Raw genomic sequence first — 14193 nt, forward strand, 5'->3', positions numbered from 1 at the left:
TCATTTTCTGAAGAAATGCTGAATGAGAGAGAGAGAGAGAGAGAGAGAGAGAGAGAGAGAGAGAGAGAGAGAGAGAGAGAGAGAGAGAGAGAGATCCGTTTCAACATTTATGTAGAACGTTTGAAAATTAAATGAGAAAACTAAATAAACATAGATATGTTTATTAATGATGTAAGCGATACAGACAAAGTGTGGGATGCTTTTATTATTAAAACCTAGTACTGCCATATATATATATATATATATATATATATATATATATATATATATATATATATATATATATATATGTATACATATATATATATATATATATATATATATATATAAATATCATGTATATATATATATACATTATATTTCCAAATGTCATGTCTTTATTCTGCAAGACAAAAATAAAATGTACTGACGTATATCACTGTTACGTTCATTGTTGTAGTCAAATATTCTTGGATTTTATTCAAATGTTAACAATCAAGGCAAAGATACATTATGCATTAACTCTTGAGGCATCACATAACCCTGTGATTAAAGAGTTGTCGTCATTCCAATAACGGACTTAAAACATTAAGTCCGGCCTCTGTAAGACCGGATGCGGATAAAAACTAAACCGCGTGACTAACATCCTACGCGTTGTCGTTTATTTCAGACAAGGGAAAGGACTCGAAAGAATCATCATTATTAATATTCATGATGGTCATCAACAAATGGGAAAGCTAGATACGTATATTTTAAAATGTAAAACATATTAGGCAAGGTCTAAGCCTAGACAACAGATATTCCAAAGCCACATTCTGGCCAGTAAACCATATTTTTTATGAGTTTGGAAAGTATCTTCAATACTCAGATAGATAAATATATATTGTATATCTTTTTAAATACTGCTGCAGCAACAGTGATTTTGCAAGTTCCTAAGTCATTTCATCCCAAGCGGTGACACAACGGGTGGAAACGGTGCAAGAACAAGGTCTAACTTGTATGCAGAGTTAAATATACGTACCCTGATGCTGTTGTGCAATTAGAACCTCACAAATTCAAGCAAGGATACAACGTAATACTACCCTAAAACAATTCTCCTTGTAGTTTAATATTTTATTTATGTTTTTATCAATTTACTAATTTATCTTTTTTTACTTATCAGTTTACTAATTTATCTTTTTCTTTTCTAATGTCTGATCTCTTCATTCGGTATTTCCTATTGTCTTCTGTAACTTATTTCAAATGACCAGATTCTTTGGAAGCTTGAATTTCAAGTCAATGGACCCTGTGGTGGGATGATAATAATAATAATAATAATAATAATAATAATAATAATAATAATAATAATAATATGTCCTAAAGGGTCCGCAACAATATAATTGTTAAACGCTCGTGTAGAATTCATAAACGCTTGCGAACCCTACTCTGGGTTCAACTTCAGTCACAAGACGAACCCATAGTAGGGTTCGAAAGCTTTCATAAATTTTACAGGAGCCTTTAACGGTTATATTGTTGTGGACCCTTTAGAACATTTATGAACTCTCGTGATAGAGAGTTTTTCTCCCCACCCCCCCATGAATGAAAATAATAATAATAATAATAATAATAATAATAATAATAATAATAATAATAATAATAATATCTTGACATTTTTTCCTCTACCTTTCCTGCCTTCTTACATGATCTGACCGTTTTAATCGTATGTGTTTACTCACTTTTAGATTACGCTTGAACTGTCAATACAATCGTCAATTTGAATCTAGCTTTAAGCAATTGTGGATTAGTAACTTTTTAAGAATACTGTACCAAGACGTTTGATGCTGTCGGATTACAAAATCAGATTCCTCATTTCATGGGCAAGTCACAATCACGGGGTGCAAGAACCTGTGATGGCATAAGACCACCTTAATCTAACATTAAAAACATGATTTTGAAAACATTCTTGGAAGGCATTCTATCTATTAACTACAGCAAGATTTACTTGGGGCATTACTACTGTCGCATTAATAAAACATTTTTTTAAATATAAATATAGTTTTATGTAAAAAAAAAAAACGTAAATATAAACATAGCAAGTTACAGAATAAATGAAAACAGACAAAAAAACTGTGATTTTAACAGGCTGGGGTTGTACATTCTTTAGCTTTATTCAGATCAACAGTGAACGTGGTCAGAAATATAAATAAAAGAGTGCATTCTCTCCCTCTCTCTCTCTCTCTCTCTCTCTCTCTCTCTCTCTCTCTCTCTCTCTCTCTCTCTCTCTCACGTGCTTCATTTATCTCTTATCCTCCTGCAATCATTTCAGTTATTTACCTATTCATCATATTTTCATGATATGTATCGATTCATTATATTTCAATTTTCATCCACCCATTGTAGTTTGATGATTTTTATAATGACCGATAAACGAAAAATACAAATAAAGCGTCGATTTGGGTTGCAACTTGATCTGTTACAACTTACACCACTTACAACTCCTCCTGAAATGAGAAGGCTAAATTGCAAGCCACCACAAAACACATTATGCTAAGATAACCAGATAGAACAAGGTGCCGATTATGGCAAATAACCAGATCAACTATTCTGATTAAGTTACAAGAATGTTATATTCTTAAACAGGTTATAGTATTTTTTTAGTGTTTACTGCCAGAATATAGAATTTATTAGGGGATACAAAGATTTCAATATGAATTATCATAAAGTTCTGAAAACCTATTGTAATTAAAACCCTATAGAACTAACATACAGTATATATATATATATATATATATATATATATATATATATATATATATATATATATATATATATATATATATATATATATATATATATATATATATATATATATATATATATATATATATATATATATATATATATATATATATATACACAGTATTAGTAACACATTGCATAGCTTGAATCACACAATGAAATGTAATGCAAATTAGGATTGCACAGCTTCTTTAGAATCATTCTTATTTATAAGGTCAATCTCGCTAAATTTTTAGCACTGAAATGGTGAACAGTCTTTCAAAATCTGGTTTTTCCCGCTCCAAACACCAAGGGAAGGCTGCAACTTTGCGATATTAGAGTCTAAAATAAAGCAGCCCTCTGACATCCGCTTTTGTGGTGCAACAACGGACTTGCCATCTCTTGCATCATGCAAAATTAGCACCCTGTTAGTGCTTAAGTTACTCCCTAGTTAAATGAAGGAACAGAAATGGTCGCCTATACATAAATCTAGTCATGTGCTTCAGCCAATTTCATCAATCTGAGTTTCATTAAATAGAGACTCGGCAACAGATAAAGTTATCACAACTAGAGAGTGGGAAGTTTTCTGAGCTGTCAGTTGGAGGGACACATGTGCTCGCTGCATACGTAAATTATCATTGAAAAATCGCTTCCTAGTATTTCTCTTTATCCCCTCCCGTAGATTTGCAAGGCTTTGTAATTCAGCCTTCTAAATATCTTGCTAGTCACGGTAATGTGTACAAAATAATCTATTACTTTCTTTTTCCTTTTAACACTGTCGAGAAGTTGTTATTTTCATAAATTCCTTACTGATTTTCGACGACATAAATGTGGAAGAGTATGACCTCTACATGACCGAAAAACAAAGCCGCTTATTTACATGCTCAAACGCTTGTCATGTACACACACACACATACAGTCACGTGGCATTAGAGGCTCGGTGATGTCATCGCTCGTAATAGCATCATCTGGCGAAAACGTTCGTGCACAAAGTTTCTAACCTGCCAAGTCACTCGGGAGAGCCACAAGATCGGTGTATTTCTGATCGCATCTAACACTGAACTACGAGGAAAATACTCTCCTAAATAATTATATACTTTCTTCTAACTTCTATCAGTAACTTGGTTATTTCGGCAAACACGTGAATGCATGGGGATGTTCACGACGAAATGATTTAAGGTGAAATCATTAGGAAGGGAAAAGTTTAAAGCGGCATACTTCGGGTAGACATCATTGAAGGAAGGTATTAAGTAACTGAAATTTCCATATTTGTTCAATATTACTCTCATTATCAAGAGCTCTTCTTCATCCCAGCATCTGTCTCGGGAAACCCGTGAAAGAAAGATATTTTACGAGTCTGTGGTCACAAGTATTTTGGGCGTCTGACAACGCACATGAATGCTGATTAACTATAGCTCATATACAATACTTCCTCACACTCGTCTTGTCGGGGGCGAGAGAAATGATAACTTATGTTTTGCTGTTGAGTCGTCTCATTTAAAGGCTGCATGCAGTGCGTTTATCTCGTTACAACCAACATAACTGGAACAGCAACAGGACTGTCTGTCATGCCAAACGTAAGAGAAAAACTAACGTAGTACTTCACTAATACGTTTTATGAAACAGAATTAAAATGCGTACAAAAATAAGTTGATAAAAACCGCGCAGACAGAAAGAAGTAAATAGTGACTCATTCTCGAGGAATAAACAATACTTGTATTGACTTCTTTTATGACAAGGATTATGGCATACCTGTGGTCAACATTTACTTTTTAAGTTTCCAAATACCACATTTTTTTTTACTGAATTTTGAATTCAAATACCTTACAAATGTTTATCTGACCAAAATGAACTAATGTGGTAAACATATTTTGAGCTATCTAGTTACTAGCTGGTACTAATATTTAAAATGTAAAGCTGTTTCAGTTTAAGCATTTGCAATTATGATACATTTACATCTACGGCTCCTTGTATCCCAAATCATTCGTAACCGATTTACCCAGGTAATATGAAGACACACACAAATAAAACTTACTCTAAATGTAACCACGCAACTGTATTAATTTTACTTGATCGTGAGAAACGCATTTTTCATTTGTTTTAATTTGATTTTATTGTTTTCAGTAACATTCGTCAAGGCTTTATTATCGACAATCTTGGTTGGAAGAAAAATATATATATATGTCATTCTTGAAGAATGTCCTTCTCTAAGGGTTAATACCCGTTTGCGACAAGATCCTTTGTCTTGGAGAAAGTTGCCACGGTGCCCCAAGGCATTGTGAGGAGAATAATATATACATATATTTATGGCCTTTTGTTTCGTCAGTTACTGTGAAACTTGCCGACATTTTTACACCATATGAACTAGTTCCTACACCTGAAACTTCAGTGACTGTTATTCTTCGCCTTTCGTTATCATTTATTTTCTTATAATTATTTCATTTTTATTTATTTTGATGTTACAGTTTTCGTCAGTAAGAATCGTGGTGCTTCTATGAGGAAACAGGTTCCAGTATCATATTAATGGTAATCCTTCATTTAAACACTTGATTCTCATTTGATATACTAATATTAATATTTGTATAACCATAATGTACCTCTACGATAAAATAAAAAAAAGAAGAGAAAAGGCCACTCGTTCAAAATACGCGTGCACTGGGCGAATGGAGAAGCTACTGGAAGCTGATGAGCTCACAGCCACTGGATGTAACGTCATCGTTCGAGAAGCTACTGGAAGCTAATGAGCTCACAGCCACTGGATGTGACGTCATCGGTCGAGAAGCTACTGGAGGCTGATGCGCTCACAGCCACTGGATGTGGCGTCATCGGTCGAGTTCAACGTACCAAAAAGGTTGCGGTGCGCTGCTTCTAAATTGCAGCGTCACCAAAGGAAAGTCAAGAACTGACAATGTATTGGGACACTTTCATAATTATGAGATACTTTCATACTTTTGAAACACTCTAATAATTTTCTTGATTAGTAACATTTTTCCATGGATTCGTGGACCTCGATCTCGCGTTTGGTTGTAAATAGAACACGGCCTAGACTATAGAAATAGAGTATAGACCGTGAAATGGAGAATCAAACATTACAAAACCTACATTTACTCGTTACTGTCGGCAGACTTCATGATTATACTAAAGTTTGAACTAAATATTTCCGTTTTTATTGCGTTACTCTGAAATTAATATCCTGAGACCCACTACGGTCGACTGACAATAAAAGACAATATTCAATGTTTAAGTCGACCGTGGCCAAATCGGGTTTAAAGGAGACTGGTACAGGGCGGATGACGGCCAGTGTAAATGTGAATTTTATTACGTGTAAATTAAAATTATTACTAATAGATAAAATAAATATATGTATGCACATTTGATTACGTAGAAATAAATTAGCTAAGGATTCTACTTTCCATATCCTATCACTAATAAATATAGTTAAAATGTCATGCCAAACGTAAGAGAAAAACTAACGTAGTACTTCACTAATACGTTTTATGAAACAGAATTAAAATCATGGAATGCGTACAAAAATAATAAATGAGAGAAGTCGATAAAAACCGTGCAGACAGAAAGAAGTAAATAGTGACTTTCATTCTCGAGGAATAAACAATACTTGTATTGACTTCATTTATGACGAGGATTATGGCATACCTGTGGTCAACATTGACTTTTTAAGTTTCCAAATACCACATTTTTTTTTTACTGAATTTTGTATTCAAATAACCTACGAATGTTTATCTGACCAAAATGAACTAATGTGGTAAACATATTTTGAGCTATCTAGTTACAGCTGGTACTAATATTTAAAATGCAAAGCTGTTTCAGTTTAAGCATTTGCAATTAAGATATAGTTACATCTACGGCTCCTTGTATCCCAAATCATTCGTAACTGATTTACCCATGTAATATGAAGACACAGAAATAAAACTTACAGTAAATGTAACCACGCAACTGTATTAATTTTACTTGATCGTTAGAAACTTATTTTTTTTATTTTGATTTTATTGTTTTCAGTAACATTCGTCAAGGCTTTATTATCGACAATCTTGGTTGGAAGAAAAATATATATATATGTCATTCTTGAAGAATGTCCTTCTCTAAGGGTTAATACCCGTTTGCGACAAGATCCTTTGTCTTGGAGAAAGTTGCCACAGTGCCCCAAGGCATTGTGAGGAGAATAATATATACATATATTTATGGCCTTTTGTTTCGTCAGTTACTGTAAAACTTGCCGACATTTTTACACCATATGAACTAGTTCCTACAACTGAAACTTCAGTGACTGTTATTCTTCGCCTTTAGTTATCATTTATTTTCTTATCATTATTTCATTTTTATTTATTTTGAAGTTATAGTTTTCGTCAATAAGAATCGTGGTGCTTCTATGAGGAAACAGGTTCCAGTATCATATTAATGGTAATCCTTCATTAAAAACAATTGATTCTCATTTGATATACTAATATTAATATTTGTATAACCATAATGTACCTCTACGATAAAAAAAAAGAAGAGAAAGGCCACTCGTTCAAAATGCGCGTGCACTGGGCGAATGGAAGAGCTACTGGAGGCTGATGAAGCTCACAGCCACTGGATGTGACGTCATCGTTCGAGAAGCTACTGGAAGCTGATGAGGTCACAGCCACTGGATGTGACGTCATCGTTCGAGAAGATACTGGAAGGGGATGAGGTCACAGCCCCTGGATGTGGCGTCATCGTTCGAGAAGCTACTGGAAGCTGATGAGCTCACAGCTACTGGATGTGACGTCATCGGTCGAGAAGCTACTGGAGGCTGATGCGCTCACAGCCACTGGATGTGGCGTCATCGGTCGAGTTCAACGTACCAAAAATGTTTATATCATTCTTTGAAAATGAACTAATGTATGTTAAACGGTTGCGGTGCGCTGCTTCTAAATTGCAGCGTCACCAAAGGAAAGTCAAGAACTGACAATGTATTGGGACACTTTCATAATTATGAGACACTTTCATACTTTTGAAACACTCTAATAATTTTGCTGATTAGTAGCATTTTTCCATAGATTCGTGGACTTCGATCTCGCGTTTGGTTGTAAATAAAAAATAGAACACGGCCTAGACTATAAAGTATAGACCGTGAAATGGAGAATCAAACATTATAAAATCTTCACAAAACCTACATTTACTCGTTACTGTCGGCAGACTTCATAATTATGCTAAAGTTTTAACTGAATATTTCCGTTTTTATTGCGTTACTGTGAAATTAATATCCTGAGACCCACTACGATCGATTGACAATCAAATACAATATTCAATGTTTAAGTCGACCGTGGCCAAATCGGGTTTAAAGGAGACTGGTACAGGGGCGGATGACGGCCAGTGTAAATGTGAATTTTATTACGTGTAAATTAAAATTATTACCAATAGATAAAATAAATATATGTATGCACATTTGATTACATAGAAATAAATTAGCTAAGTATTCTACTTTCCATATCCTATCACTAATAAATATAGTTAAAATTTTATATAATATACATACATATATATATATATATATATATATATATATATATATATATATATATATATACATATATATAGTAACCAATACCCCTTGAAAATCACTTGCGTACAAGGTATTCTATGATTAATAAGTGCTCGGTCCCCGGGCAGGATTCGAATCCTGCAAATTATTCCCAAGGTGTAGTGAATCCCATATTAAACGGTATTTGTGACTTGAACTTTGTAAATAAAAAAAAGTCACGCTCGGATAAGCAACAGAAATTCACACACACAAATATATATACATACATACATACACACATACATAATTTATTTCAGGAACTTCCGCCCTTCTCTTGCATTCTCATTCAGCATTATACATTCCACTTTCAATATATATACATACATACATACATAATTTATTTCAGGAGCTTCCGCCCTTCTCTTGCATTCTCATTCAGCATTATACATTCCACTTCAATATATATACATACATACACACATACTTACATAATTTATTTCAGGAACTTCCGCCCTTCTCTTGCATCCTCATTCAGCATTGTACATTCCACTTCCCATAAATGAGAATAGCAGTAGCAATCCCTGTATACAGCCTGCAGACTTCTCCATCACAGAAGCTCTTCTTCTCATCCAAACCTGTTGCAGGCATGTTGCTCCGTCCTTGCGCCATCTATAAATAATTTATCCGGAGACTCAGCAGTGACACGGCACTTCTCTCATCCTAACACCAGCTTTTATTTATTTTTCAAAAGCAAATGCCAATGGAACAGGCAACCTAATACCCTTTTCTAGCCCAGCCAGGAAGGAAAGATGTTAAGGAAACAGGAAAAGATGCTGCAAGGCTGCCTGTTATAGTAGCTCCCATGTTCCTAGATTAATCATTACCATTCTTCAGATATTTATACTAACATGCAGTGTCCCACTTTCCTGGCCTTTGTTTACCCCCCATAACCTTATTCATTTTTTAATTCATCTCTCTTACACACGGGGAATGAATAGGGGTGAGATTTTGGTATGCTGGGATAGAGAATTGAGCTTATGGAGTGAGATTTTATTGACACACCAAGCATATGCTATAGTCTGGCTTCTTTATAGCTGCGATCAACATTGATCAATAAATTACAGTGCAGAAAAATAACAGTTAGATTACAATATCTCCTTGCATGATATTTATATAAAGCTGTTGAATATCACAACAATTAATATATCAAAATATAGCCACAGCTTACGACAGGTAAATAATTACATTTCACATTCCCCGAAAGATCACAAGTGTTTTAACAAGTGGTAACTGAAAATCGATGTGAGTCAGTGTTACGAAACTTAAGTTTCTTTTGTATTTACCTCTTCTTGAAGCTTTTTTGTTTTAGACAGCTGGCCTTATGCCAACACGGGTTCTTGTTCATGGAGCAACTCGTAGGGACACGTCATACGCTTTCTTCCTCAGTGTTGTACAAGATTCCCAAGTTTAAAACCAACTTTCCAAAATAAGTTATCACAAAAGCTAAAATAAAAATAGCTCACAAAATGTTTAGGGCCATTTAAATGCAGTCTACTTGATGTGTATCAATCTCATCTCCACATTACTACTTAATTTTCAAATTTAATAACAAAATGAATGGTCATTCTGTGCAAGTTTCGATGTCTATCAGTGACCCAGAAAGACTCACTATATGAACTTTAAATTTCAATTTTAGTAACTTGTAAAATGACCTTGAATTCAGCGAAATAACCTTTGTACCATTACTAATCACAAACAGCCTTTTTTTTTTTTTTTTTAACTTAGAAAACAATTTCTCTACAAAGTTAAGGACATGATTGCCCTTCAGCTCAGCAATATGCCAGCATAATTAAATCCTAAGTACTTCTTCGATTAAGATTTCAATATAAAATAAGCGGACAACGCTTCTAGTCGAAAAATAACTCAAGTACAGATGGGTTAGTTATTCTACTGAATTCTCTCATTTTTATCTCATGCCTCTTTATGTTTCTCTGTATAATGAAGCGTAACATTTTCCATATATTTTTGTCTTAAAGTAATAAACTCCATGTTTAGGCTAGGCGCTATCCAGCCCGGGACCAGCCTCTCCCACCACTGTTTTCGTGACGGTACTTACCGTCTCGAAAATCTCTTAAATAACAGCCATTTTTGACAGCGTTGATGCACTTGCAGTAGTTGTAATTTGTTTTCAGACCATTGCCGAATTATTTCCAGTTTTTCTATTGTTCGTGAGCTTTACTCTAACAGAGAACTTCGGCTGTTGCCTTTCGTGTGTACCTCTATTGTTAGTTAAAAGCTACTCGTTTCATGGGATCTAAACATTCGTATTTTCTTGAATTAACTCGATGTCATGATGCCAGTATAAGAAGACTCTTCTAACTCCCTGTACTGTGAAACCCTGGAAGAGTCTTATTTGATAAGGTAATACAGTAAATTGCTTCGTATATGTTTTCAGTGTTCAATTCAGTTATGGTTTCTCTCTGCCAATGTATAAATTACAATAATAAAAGTGTCTGCTTATTTACCTATTTTTCTACTTTCTTATTAATGTATACAAATTTAAATTTTAATAATAATTAAAATAATATGATGTACGGAATGAAACGTCTACGAGACGGAGGTCTGACACAAACGCGCACACACACACACACACACACACACACACACACACACACACACACACACACACACACATATATATATATATATATATATATATATATATATATATATATATATATATATATATATATTCACACATATATACACGCACGCGCAGATGCACCCTTGCATATGTAAAGGCGTGCTTTCACCTAACGTCGGAATTTAACGATAAAAAATAACAAACGGCAGTCACAATTACATTCAAGCGGGCATTTTAGAGCTAGAATATTTCGCTATTACAGGGAAACTTCTGGAAGCTCCGCCTTCAATTTCTTCTCCGTCACCTAGGTTGCATCAGGCGGCGTCATGCCGTCACATGATTCTGACCAACAACAGGATATGATGATAAGCTCTTTTCCACTGTAGCTACATGCTTTGCTTTTTACATTTTCCGAGTGTAATTCATATAATATAGCAGTTTACGTCAAATAACCACTTTTCCTTTTTTTTCTTTTACAATATTCTAAAATTGAAAATACATTCGTGTTCTCACCGAGTTCCAAAGAATAGACTAGCTTCTTACAATCAGAGTAATAATGTTAAGTTTCACTGTCATCTCCATTAAAAACACTTACATGGAATGCGTACCCTGTTTTCTTTAATATTCGTTAAATAATATTACCCACTGAAGTAAATATTTTCGCTGTATTTTTGTTTATTTGACAAAATTGGAAGGAGGTGGAATGTTTGTAAACAAAGGTTCCTCAACATTGCCACTACACGAATAATAAATTTATTATTAACAACAAAATAAGTAAGACATTTACTATTATATAATGCACATACACACATATATATATGTCTAAATTAGTGTAATATAAAATAATTTTCTTGTATTTAACGAGAAATGTCAATCAAATAACGTAAATGAAATACATAACTGCAAACTTTTATGTTTCATGACGCAGCCGATTTAGCACCTGGGTCATACACTCAGTATCCCAATGAGTAGAGTTTCTCAACCTTGATTAGAAAACTGCTAGAGTAAACCTCTTACGATGCACAAAATTTTCCGAAAATAATAATCTTATATAGTGTATGAATTATTCCCTTAGTATTACATTTAAATTTTGCTTTAAAATATAAAAGTAGCTTCTTCCTTGGGCATTACATGTGGTGCTACGGATATACGTACAACACAACAATGTAGTAATTTTAACAAATGTCCGTCAAATGATAGTATTCTATGGATAATTACAGTTCCTCTTCCACAATTTATTCGGTCCTATTAATGGATGTTCAACAAATAAAATCTTATTTACAAAAGAAACATTACGTTTCATGTAAGGTAGTTCCACGTTATAACCCAAACAAATCACGCAGAATCATGCATAACAGTGTTACCACCTTGCTGTATCACATACTCTTATTTTTCCACTGATCTCTGATTTCCTCCCAAGTGAAACGTTCCAAGATATATATGCACGAAAAGCACTGTAAACTAACTTTAATTTCTATGCATTTCATAGATGATAAAGGTGGAATAATGAAAAGTGAAAGTAAAATAGATTTTACAAATCCGACGCACGTTTGGCATCGCTGCTGCCTCGTCTATTGAATCAGCTGGAATCCAGAGTCACAACAGCCTTCGAGCACGGCTGTGGATGTGTCATGGCCAACCGCCGAGCATAGTATTTCATCAGCTGACTTTTGGAATCTTCGACACTCGACTGGAATAATCGTGAACGTTCATTCAATTCAGCACTGTCACTGGTGAGTATATATACGGCTGTAAGCGTAGCTGTCACACAGTTCAGTCCTGCTTTGTGAGTTGATACATCAGTGTTTCGGAGGCGATCCCGAGATCTCGAAATCAGTGACGCAGTTTCTGTTACTAGTGGCTTGTGGCAAGTAAGCTCCGCTGTTGTACTTAAGTAAGTAGGACTTTGAAAATTTTCATTTTTAGTTCGGTATAAGCTGAACTGAAGCTTTTTATAAGCTTCTCTAGGTTAGGCTGGATTTTACTTACTGGATCCGTGCTTAGCGCTATGTAGGTTTAACCTTAGTACTCTGTGGTACTGTAGTAGGTTCTTTTTTGTGGTACTGTAGTAGGTTCTTTTTTGTGTGTGTACTGCGGCATAAAATCAGGTTTTCGTCTTAGGACAATGGTGATAACTTAGGACAATGGCAATATTTTAGGAAGTGAACACAGCTGTAGTGCCAGCTGATGAAAGGTTATTTTATAGTGCTATATTATGATTAAATTTCCTAATTTAACCAAACGTTTTAGCTAATGTTTTAAACTCTTAAACTAATTTTTGTTTTCTTAGGTAACGTAGCCTACACACACATGTGTACAGCTGTCCAAATATAGCATATAAGAATCAGGCTTTACTTAGCAAGGCATAACTTCTTTAAAACTATATAATGGGAGGCTGAAAAGAAAGTGCTGATGACAAACAAAAATTTCTCGTAGGAGCTCAGTTTCAAAGATCTGTTATATTCTGTTAGTGTACTGCAATAAATTTGTCTAGTTGCTGTTTGTACATGTGGTAAATATGCCCTCATTTTCATTATATGCCTAGTCTTTAAGGCTCAGTACATACTGTATTCAGTAGTAAAAAATTAAACTTTCTGTTGAAACAGTGTGGAAATTGTTTACCTTGAGATTCCTTTGGATTGACTATTTTTACAGTAGTTAGTATGCTTTCATGAATGTTGTGGTTTCTGGTGACTTGAAAGTTGTACTGCAGTATGGCATTGTATTGTCAGTCATTTCTGCAGGGTAGCCTAGATGCTCTCCATGTATTTTAACTGCATAATAAATAGATCCACTCAAGATTAGCTTGTCTTTCTATATGTAAGTTGGACATGTTAACTTGAAAACTCGGGGCAAGTGTAGGATGACGGGACAAGTTCCGCAGAAGTAAACAAACATAACCTCTCCTAGAATGCCAGGTCCTGACCTGTGGACTTAGCTTCCGTTCGGAGGTTGTCCCGTGGTTCTGCAAACTACCTGAAAATTCATATTATACACTGGCTAGAACAGATCAAATGTGGCTGTTAATAATTTGGGCATACTCATATGGTACTGTTGCCTAGTTATTGACCAAGAGATTTGGGAACCTATGTCACATGGTAGAATAATTTTATTTCAAGTAGTGGTTGAAAGGTGCATGTTCTCATCATTAATAATTTACTTGATGTATAGAATTACTATTCAAAAGGAATTTGGAAGATAAGTTAATTTGTGGAACACACTTTGTACTATTTTCTTATCTGCAAGAAAGACTGTGAAGAAAATATATAATAGTTAAATATTTACTAGTGAACTGAGCAAGAGTTTAAAC

The sequence above is a fragment of the Macrobrachium rosenbergii genome, chromosome 21 (genome assembly GCF_040412425.1).
Source record: "Macrobrachium rosenbergii isolate ZJJX-2024 chromosome 21, ASM4041242v1, whole genome shotgun sequence".
Classification (NCBI taxonomy): domain Eukaryota; kingdom Metazoa; phylum Arthropoda; class Malacostraca; order Decapoda; family Palaemonidae; genus Macrobrachium; species Macrobrachium rosenbergii.